The following is a 10986-nucleotide window of genomic DNA, read 5'->3' on the forward strand; positions in this document are numbered from 1 at the left end:
CCCTGGTCCTGGAAGATTCCGAATGTAGTAGGGCAGCTAAGCCCGTATATCACAGCTCCTGAAGCCCGCATGCCTAGAGCTCATGCTCTGCAACAAAAGAAGCCACCTCAATGAGAAGCCCACGCACCGCCACTAGAGAAAGCTGGCACGTAGCAACAAAGATCTAGTGCAGCCAAAAATACATAAACAAATAAACAAAAATTAATTAAAAAGAACTACTATGTTACCATCAATGAAAACAGTAGTTGATTAACTTTTGATGAGCATTTCCTTGCTCACATTCTCACCCCAACTTTTCTTTTTTCCTTTATCTTGCTTTGAAGCACGCCGCAGTCCTAATGCAGTGTCTCTCCACCCCCCGATGTTCTGAAATATCTGGTTTCTGCTTTTCTTTCTTTAGGTACCTCCCTCCTCCTCCCAGGCGCATCTATTTGCCCAGCAATGTGGGCTGTGCTTGTCAATAACAGCACTCAGAGATCAGAGTAATGACCTCAGCACGCCTTTCCCATCTGTTATTTCCATACGCCTGACATCTTCATAGTAGCTTTTCAGGAAATAACAAGACCCTCCTTTACAAACCATCCTTCTTTCTCTAAACACTTAATGTCAAAATTGTTTGGGTCGCTCTTTATGGAGTTCCTGAAGCGTCATGACTGAAGCTATCATTCTGACTCTCTGTAATAATCACTGCTCAATTTTCCGGCCGCAACGGATCTCTGACGGGGCTCCAGTCAGGACCGTATATTCACAGGCTTCACTCTCATTTCCTCCCTGAGATTCCGGCTCTGGGTGGAGCACTTGATTTCCCTCATTAGCAATGTCACTTCCACCATCTCACGTAGTACATCATCCTCACATGAGCTCATGGCTGCCCTTCCAGGAGCATCCCCAGCTCCTAGAGACTGGGAGGAGCCAGAGGTGGTGGCATGGGGGACGCTGGGTTTCCATTCAGTTGAAATTTGAGCCAACACAGCTTTGACACCTGCAGGCACCTACCCAGAGATGCACACCCAGAGAAGGAAAGGAACTAAAGACAGAGCAGCTACAGAGGGAATTCACCTGGATGGTGGGCTTGGACTATGGAGAGCTGGCAATGTAAAGCTGGAATCTGGAGATAGCCAACAACATAATCAAAAATTGCCATAATATTATCTAACACTTATTAAGCCCATTCTGTATGTCAGATACTATTTTAGGTACTTTATGTGAATTAAGTCATTTAGCTCAAAATATGATTTTATCAAGTAGCTACTGTCATTTCCCCCATTGTACAGTAAACCAGGGCAGAGAACTGAATTCAGGTTTGACTCAGCTGAGACAGGTATCCACGGAGCAATGATCAAGTGAGTGGAGGCTGGCGAAGGAGTTTTAAGACACTGACAATACTGGGACTTGCTTGGCAGACCAGTGGTTAGGATTCTGTGCTCCCACTGCAGGAGGCATGGGTTCAATCTCTGGTCAGGGAACTAAAATCCCACAACTAAGATCCCACTTGGCATAGCCAAAAAAAAAAGAGAGAGAGAGAGAAAGACATTGACAATACTGAAAGTTGTAAGACTTGGGACTGAAGGTTTGATATCAGATGACCGGCAGCAGCCGGGGGGAATAAAAGGGTTTAAAACTCTGGAATGAATGGAGAGAAAGGAGCCAGGTAGTGGCTTGAGCTCCAAGCAAACAAATTTGAGCCAAGATTAGTTTCCAAGAGGGGATGGGTGAGGCTCACTCTCACCAGGGGGGCTTGGAGCAGTCTGGTGGAGGTGGGGAGACTGCAGCTCTGTGGTACTGTGGGTGGCTGGTCCCAAGGCCAGAAGGGACAGGCATGAATTTGGGGGCCACAATAGCCTGAGATCCCACCAAAGGTCTCAGAACCACTCTGCCTGCTCAGGAACCCATGGCCTTTGGGCACCCACAGGGCAGGATGTCCCTACCTGGGACCCCACGCTGATAAGAACTGTGGCATCATAGCCAATCACGGCCTCTGTCTTTGATGCCACAAATCAACGAGAACCTCCTCAGAAGGGTGGTGGTCCCGGGCCACAGGTCTATGGAGCCCTGGCTGCCCCACCAGCTCTGTCCAGGTGCTTTTCGGAGGCTGGTTCCCCCTACAAACCCACTGTGATTATGGTCCCAGGCCTCACCATCAATTGCTTGACAACTAATTCCCTTAGCTGCTGAGGGTCTAAGGTGGGTCCTATTCCAGGGGTTGGTGCTTCTTAACCAGAAGCTCTTAGACCCTGAGAAGATGTTAAGGGAGAGAGAATGGCGCTTTAGTAGGGGACAGAAATGCCCCTGGGGATCACTGCTGGGTTGGGCACAGGTCTGCCTTCCCAGGGGAGATCTGAGCTAAATTTTCTAAAGGCATCAAAGTGCCCACTTCAAGCCTTGCTGACATATGGTTGGAAGTAGAACCATCCAGAGGAAAGTGGGGAGGAGCAGCACAAGCAGATGTAGCTCTTCACAACCAGGGAGAAAAGCAAGTCCAGCTGGTGCTCTGAGATTCCAGACCTCTGTGACTTCCCTGCCTGTGTTACTTATGCCTTCTCAGAGTCTCACAATGATTGGCTGCAGAACCACCCAATCAGGAAGAGGCTGTGGTTTGTTCCCAGAGCCAGCTGGGAGGGCAGGCTGGAAGAGCTGAATCCCCCTCTGCACCCATGCTTGGGAAAGACGGAAAGCCAAGAATGACTGTACAGGTACCAGCGTGTGCGCTCAGTTGTGTCTGACTCTTTGCGACCCCATGGACTGTAGGCCTCCAGACTCTTCTGTCCATGGGATTCTCCAGGCAAGCATACTGGAGCCGCTTACCATTTCCTACTCCAGGGAATCTTCCTGACCCAGGGAACAAACCCATGTCTTCTGCATTGGCAGGCAGATACTTCACCTCTATGCCACCTGGGGACCCCATGGGTGCCAAAACTCCCCTTTAATATTTGGAGCCTCCATAGTACTTTGGGCCACCCTGGTTGCTCAGACAGGAAAGAATCTGCCTGCAATGCAGGAGACCCAGGTCTGATCCCTGGTCAGGAAGATCCCCTGGAGAAGGAAATGGCAACCCCCTCCACTATTCTTGAATGGGAAATCCCATGGACAAAGGAGCCTAGCGGGCTACAGTCCATGAGGTTGAAAAGAGTCAGACACGACTAAACAGCTAACACTTTGGCTTCATTTCTAGTACTGCAGGGTCACCTATTGATGGCAATGACCAGCCCAGCTGGCACTGTCTCAGGCATCATTCCCTTTACTCTGGTGCTATATAGAAGCATGGGAACAGGCAGTGCAATGTCTTCAGACTGAATCAGATCAGAAGAAAAAAGTGTTCACCAAGCTTCTACAGATAAAGCTTGTGATGATTTAAAAATACATTTGCAAAGTCTTTGATACGCCTCAGACTTTCTTCTCCCTGAACACAGGCTGTGTGTGTCTAACACATCAACTGCGGCAGAGCAGATACCATGTGACCACCCAGGCTAGATTCAAAAAGCCAATACTGGGACTTCCCTGGTGGTCCAGTGGTTAAGACTCTGCACTCTCAATGCAGGGAACCTGGGTTCGATCCCTGGTCAAGGAGCTAGATCCTACATGCTGCAACTAAGGGCCCATATGCTGAACTAAGGCCCGCTGCAGCCAAAAAATAAAAAAACCACACCAATACCATTTCCAGCTGACTCTCTCTTGGGACATTTATTGTTGAAATCGAGCCTCCATGTTTTGTGGACGCCTTTATCTAGAGGCTGGATATAGGTGTTCAGCCCACAGCCTAGGGAAGGTCCCAGCTGACACCGTCAACAGCCATCAGCAGGTGAGTAAGCGAGCTTTTGGCGGGGGGTGAGGGGGCGGAATCCTCCCAATCTTCAACCTCTCAGTCACCCCAGGAAGATGCCAAGTGGAGCAGAAATGAGCTGTCCCTGCCAAGCCCTCACATATGCGGTAGTGAAAGTGAAAGTTGCTCAGTTATGACCCCATGGACTATGCAGTCCACGAAATTCTCCAGGCCAGAATACTGGAGTGGGTAGCCTTTCCCTTCTCCAGGGGATCTTCCCAACCCAGGGATCAAACCCAGGTCTCCCGCATTGCAGGCAGATTCTTTACCAGCTGACCTACCAGGGAAGCCCTTATATGTAGTAGATTCATGAGCAAAACAAGTGTTGTTTTAGGCACTAAGGGTTGTGATGCTAACAATGGGGAACTGGAGGGAACTTTCCTGGTCATCCACTGGTTGGGACTCCAAACCTCCAGTGCAGAGAATACAGGTTCGATCTCTTGTTGGGGAACAAAGATCCACATGCCACACGGCCAAAAAGTAAATAAATAAATTGGGCCAACATATAAAAAACAATACTACTAAAAAAATAGAGAAGTAGAAAAAATGTCCTATCCCTGTGTTGTACTCCTGTCACCGGAGAAGCCCTACCCTATACTAAAGAATGATATGAGCAAGGGAACCAGAATGTAGGGGCCAGCGATGCCTTAATGTTTCTCTCCAAGGATCTTACCGGGCATTCTTCTTCCAGATGACTTCGGTATCTTATATCCAAGACATGATATACTAAGCTCTAAACAACTGTGCCACCTTAAGACTGTGTTCTGGGGACTTCCCTGGTGGTCCAGTGGCTAAGACTCCATGCTCTCAATGCAGGGGGCCTGGGTTCAATCCCTGGTCAGGGCACTAGATCCCACACGCTGCAACTCAAGACCTCATGGATGTCCAAATATAATGAGCAGTAAGTTACACAAATCTTTATCAAATAGGGAAAGGGGTCTTTTTTTTTCCCCCTAGGTCCTAATTATCAGGTGCTGAATAATGCAAAACCAAATTTCCTGGAAATCGAGACTATCTCCAGATGACCTTCTCTTTAAGCGAGGAAAAATGGACATCTGATTTCCTCCCTGCTATGGTTTGAATGTTGTGTTGCCCACAAAATTCGTATGTCGAAACCTGAACTCACAGTGTGAAGGAGGTATGACCTTTGGGAGGTGATTAGGTCGTGAGGGCTGACCGCTCATAACTGGGTTCACTTCCCTTATGCAAGAGACCCCAGAGAGCTCCCTGACTTCTGCTGATGAGAAGACTGCCCTCTGTGAACCAGGAAGTGGGTCCTCACTGCCAGCACCTTGATCTTGGACTTCAAGCCTCCAGAATGACACAAATCAAATTTCTATTGTTTACAGACTTCCCTGGTGATAGAGCAGATAAGACTACCTGCCAGTGCAAGGGACACGGGTTCGATCCCTGATCTGAGAAGATTCTATATGCTGAGAATAGTGAAGCCCCTGAGCCACAAATACTGAGCCTGCACTCTATACCCCGCGAACTGCAAGCACTGAAGCCCGAGCACACCTGGAGCCCCTGCTCTGCAACGAGAGAAGCTACTGCGGTGAGAAGCCCGAGCACTACAGCTAGAGAACAGGCCCCGCCTGCTGCTACTAGAGAAGACTTCACACAGCAGTAAAGACCCAGCACATTCAAAAACAAATAAATAAAATAAATAATTTCTTTTTACATTGCTGTTGTTTATAAACCAACCAGCCTACGGTATTTTGTTATGGCAGCCTGACGGACTGCCCTTATGGTGCTTGGTGTGTTATTTTTCTCTCTGGGTTCTTGTTTTCTCACCTATAAAATAGGAATAATTATAGTAACTCCATAGTTTTATGAGGGAAAAATGAGTTAACATTTGTAAATGGCACGTATCAGAGCTGTATTTTTTTAGTCAACTCTTAGCATGAATCTTTTCCAAAAACTGGGAGATGGGGGAAGGGGCAGATTTTATTTCTCTGTGTTAGTTCATTGTCACGTGTTGTTGTTCAGTTGTTAAGTGGTGTCCAACTTTGCAACCCTGTGGACTGCAGCCCGCCAGACTCCCCTGTCCTTCACTATCTTCTGGAGTTTGCTCCAATTCATGTCCATTGAGTCAGTGATGCCATCCAACCATCTCATCCTCTGCCACCCCCTTTTGCCTTCAATCTTTCCCACCACCAGGGTCTTTTCCAACGAGTCGGCTCTTTTGCATTAAGTGCCCAAAGTATTGGAGCCTCAGCTTCAGCATCAGTCCTTCCAATGAATATTCAGGGTTGATTTCCTTTAAGACTGACTGGTTTGATCTCCCTGCAGTCCAGATATAATGAGTGTGTATTATGATAGAGAGGGATGGAAGAAGGAAAGAAGGAAGGAAGGAAGGAAGGGGGAGAAGAAATAAGGAAGGAAGGAAGAGAAAAACAGACAGACAGGGGAGGCAGGATAGAATACAATCTGACCCTCAACCTAAGCCACTCCATAGAGACAAATCACTGGCCCCCTGCCCTTTCGACCAGAGAGGTAGTTGGTCCTATCTGAATGGAAGTTCCAGCCCTTAACTAGATTTGCTGAGGATTTGACTGATCATGACCAGTCTTACTTTCTCATAAATCAAAGCCTAGGAATAATTCGAACTGTGCATAAACAGAAAATATGAAAATTAATGCTTGCAGGAACCTTATTGAATTTTGCTGTAAACCGATTTCCGTGACATTTATGGCATTTGCTGTGTGCACTTGTGTGTGGGTCCCCCCACCTCTTTATACTTTGTTTTCTATTTTCTTTTCCTTTGGCTCAGTTTCAGAGAGGCTAGTTATCTGCACATTCATCTCCAAAATGACCTTCCTTTCTTGAAACGCATGTCCTTCTGTTTGAAATAAAAGGTCGTAAACTTGTCGGGCCCATCAAAGCCATTACTATGGCAATTCACTACAGGATTGTGATTATTAACCTCCGGATAAACAGGCAGGCAGGGAAGATGGATGGAGAGGGATAAGCCTTGTGTTTATACACATTTATCTTTGGTAATTAGCCATCTGGGGAAAACTGCAAATACAGGCAACAGAAATTGATTTATCTTCAAATAATAAGTTTTGCTTTACAACAAGGTCTAAAAGTGGATCCTCTCAAGTGCTAATTTTGCATGTCACTTGCACGCTTTAAGGATGAAAGTAGTAATTACCAGGCCTTTCATATGCAAAAGTAAGGTGGTTGAGGAGCAGGCTGGCTTCATCCACCAGAGAAAAAGATGCCTTTCTCCGAGACATTCCAGTTTCCAGAGGCCTTTCTTAGGTCCTAAAGGCTGTATCTCTCTGGAGGTCCAGGGCTACCCACGTGGAAATCAGCTGCAGACATGTGCCCTGGAGAACGAGCATCTCTGATTCCAGGAAGTCTCCCATGGGCATTGACCAACCTTTCTCCGAGGATGTGAAGGGTCACAGCCAGGAGAGGAGCCACCTCAACCCTTGACCCGCACGGCCTACTGAAGCAGGGTTCTTTGGCAGAGCCACGTGGAGATGGAGGGACAAGATACTGTGCATCTCATTTCCATCGTGGACTTTCCATCACGGTGCACCAAGGGCTCCCCAGCTGCAATTGCACCCTGGCCAAAAGCCCTTCTGTTCCAGAAGGGAACAGCCCAAATCAGCGAGGAATGCACCCTGTGATTTTACTTCTTCACAGCTAACCCTCAGGGAGGTGCCTGCTTTTAATTAGCTGTAGTTCAAAACCATCCATCCAGGCTCGCACGGGGCACCCTCCGAATTTATTCAAAGACAAAAGAAAACAGAGTGGAACGCTCAGGAGAGGCCCCGTCGACATCCATCTGCTGCAGCTGCACGATCTCCCATTAAACTGTTCTCATAAATAGTGCCGGAGCCCGCAGTCTTTTGCCAAATGTTTTTTGAACTGTTTTGGTTAATGACAAATTGGAATTCATTGCCGTCTGAAATAGGTCCCCCGTGTGCCCACCTGTGAACACCTCTGGCAGGAAAGTGGAGCGGCCCTGCGCTTAATACCTGTCCGCGTGCTACGTGTGCCGCAGGGCCTAGTCCCAGACCACCCACCTGGTGGACGCCTTCCATGACCCATGAGCCACCCGGAGTGACAGCACAGCTGCTAGCAAAAGGGAGGGCTTGGGGGCTTCCCTGGTGGCTCAATGGTAAAGAATCCACCTGCCAATGCAGGAGACAGGGTTCAATCCCTGATCCAGGAAGATCGCACACGCCTTGGTGCAACTAAGTCCCTCCTGTGCCGCAACTACTGAGCCTGTGCTCTAGAGCCTGGGAGCCGCGACTGCTGAAGCCTACACGCTAAAGCCCGTGCCCTGCAACAGGAGAAGCCACCGCAATGAGAAGCCCTAGAGAATATCCCCTGCTCGCCACAACTAGAGAAAAGCCGACACAGCGACGAAGACCCAGCACAGCCGAAAATAAATAAATAAATACTGACATAATTTTTTTTTTTTAAAGGGAGGGTTTTGCCCCTGGGAGCCAGATCCAGTCCCACGACTGCCACTTGGTCTTACTTTGCTAACGTAAAGTGGACATGTTGGCAGTTCCTATCCCAACAGGCTGTGGAGGTGGGGCAGCTGGATTATAAGCAGGGCTGCTCTGCCCACCACCATGTAGAAAGAGGTTCTACCTCCTACACCATTGGTGGGAATGTAAACTGCTGCAGCCGCTATGGAGAGCAGTGTGGAGGTTACTTCAAAAAGTAAAAAGAGAGTTACTATATGATCCTACAACCCCACCCCTGAGCATATATCTGGAAAAGATGAAAACTCTAATTTGAAGACATATGCACCCCAGTGTTCACTGAAGCACTGTTTACAACAGCCAAGACGTGAAGGCAACCTAGATGTCCATGCACAGGCGAATGGATGAAGAAGATGAGGCACGTATGTACCGTGGAATACTGCTCAACCTTAAAAAGGAATGGAACGGTGCCATTTGCGGCAACATGGGCGGATCTAGAGATGAGCCTACTAAGTCAGAAAGAGAAAGGTGAGCGCCATATCACTTACCTATGGAGTCTAAAATAGGACACAAATGAACTCATTTACAAACCAGAAATATACTCGTAGACAGAAAACTAGCATGATTACCAAAGGGGAACGAGGGAAGAGGGATAAATTAGGAGTTTGGAACTCCCTTTGCAAACCATATGGTCAAATATGCCTCTGAGTTGGAATACAAACATGGTTTACTAACTGCTTTTTTTAACCTTAAACACCTTTAATTGCTGCAGTGGTTGTATATTGCTTCAATTTTTTAAATTAGTTTTTACTGGGATATGTTTGCTTACAATGTTGTGATCATTCCTACCATACAGCCAAGTGAATCAGCTTCGCCTGTACATATATCCCTTCTTTTTTGGATGTATATACACTGTTGATACTGTGTATAAAATAGATAACTAACGAGAACCTATTGTATAGCACAGGGATCTCTACTCAATGCCCTGTGGTAACTGCTGCTGCTGCTGCTGCTAAGTCACTTCACTAACTGCTCTTAAATGTGAGGGACCATTTCCCCACTGTGATGTCACTTCTCCCCATCTTGTCTGAAGCTGCTTTCATAGGACATACTCCAAGCATCAGCCATTATAGGGGTTCCCTGCTGCTAAGTCGCTTCAGTCGTGTCCAACTCTGTGCGACCCCATAGACGGCAGCCCGCCAGGCTCAGCCATCCCTGGGATTCTCCAGGCAAGAACACTGGAGTGGGTTGCCATTTCCTTCTCAAATGCATGAAAGTGAAATGTGAAAGTGAAGTTGCTCAGTCGTGTCTAACTCTTAGCGACCCCATGGACTGCAGCCTACCAGGCTCCTCCGTCCATGGAATTTTCAAAGCAAGAGTACTGGAGTGGGGTGCCATTGCCTTCTCCTATAGGGGTTCCCACTCATCGTCTAGTCCCCACAGAGCTGAGCAGGCCACTCTTCAATGCCCTGTATGCCACAGTGCTCGACTCCATGGCTGTCATGGAGTTTTTTTCCTTATATTAATTCTGATTGAATATTCTCAAAGAAATACGGAGGTTTTCCTACCCATAGGAATGCTTTTTTATGACATTTTAACCTCTAAACAACTGTTGTCCTAAAGCAATGCATTTGATAAGTACTAATGGCACCCTGCTGGGAGGGATTGGGGGCAGGAGGAGAAGGGGACCACAAAGGATGAGACGGCTGGATGGCATCACTGACTCGATGGACGTGAGTCTGAGTGAACTCCGGGAGTTGGTGATGGACAGGGAGGCCTGGCGTCCTGCGATTCATGGGGTCGCAAAGGGTCGGACACGACTGAGCAACTGATCTGATCTGATCTGAATGACACCCCGCTCGAGTACTCTTGTCTGGAAAATCCTATGGATGGAGGAGCCTGGTAGGTTGCAGTCCATGGGGTCACTAAGAGTCAGACACGACTGAGCGACTTCACTTTCACTTTTCACTTTCATACATTGGAGAAGGCAATGGCAACCCACTCCAGTGTTCTTGCCTGGAGAATCCCAGGGACAGGGGAGCCTGGTGGGCTGCCGTCTATGGGGTCCACAGAGTCGGACACGACTGAAGTGACTTAGCAGCAACCTAGAAACGTATTAGAAACCCTTCCTGGAAAAGGCATGGAATTAATGTACATCATGCTAGCTAAGTGCTTCCTAGGCTTTGTTTATGCTTAATGTTTCATTTAAAACAAATATTAGGTTAGAGAAGTGGGAACATAAAGGATATAGAGAGCATAGGTAAATAGATAGATAAGTAGGTAGATGATAAATAAGATGGATGGATAGATGGATGATAGATAGTTGTTTAGTCACTAGGTCATGTCCAACTCTTTCTTGATCCCATGGATTGTAGCCCACCAGACTCCTCTGTCCATGGGATTTTTCTAGGCAAGAATACTGGAGTGGGTTGCCATTTCCTTCTGCAGGGGATCTTACTGACCCAGGGATTGACCCTGCATTGGCAGGCAGATTCTTTACCACTGAGCCACCCGGGAAGCACAGATAGATAGATAGGCAGGTAGGTAGGTAGATAAATTATAGATAGATAGACAGATATACTGAGCATTGTTCATGACTTCAAGGTAGAGAAAACTGCCGACTCTCAGTGAGATGATGTTTCTGTCTTAGCGGTTTCCCTGTCCCATGATGGGGCCAAGTACCACTCAGCTTAACCTCGGCCCTGAAGAGCTGTT

The 10986-nt window shown here is 47.5% G+C and overlaps 1 non-coding gene across 1 annotated transcript; it reads left to right on the top strand.

The window, feature by feature from the left end:
• The first annotated feature begins 3495 nt into the window (after positions 1 to 3495).
• TRNAE-CUC (transfer RNA glutamic acid (anticodon CUC)) lies at positions 3496 to 3568 on the top strand. Its single transcript has one exon. It is a non-coding gene; the product is annotated as a tRNA-Glu (tRNA).
• The last annotated feature ends 7418 nt before the right edge of the window (positions 3569 to 10986 follow it).

The sequence above is a fragment of the Bos taurus genome, chromosome 25, assembly GCF_002263795.3.
Source record: "Bos taurus isolate L1 Dominette 01449 registration number 42190680 breed Hereford chromosome 25, ARS-UCD2.0, whole genome shotgun sequence".
Taxonomy (NCBI): Eukaryota; Metazoa; Chordata; class Mammalia; order Artiodactyla; family Bovidae; genus Bos; species Bos taurus.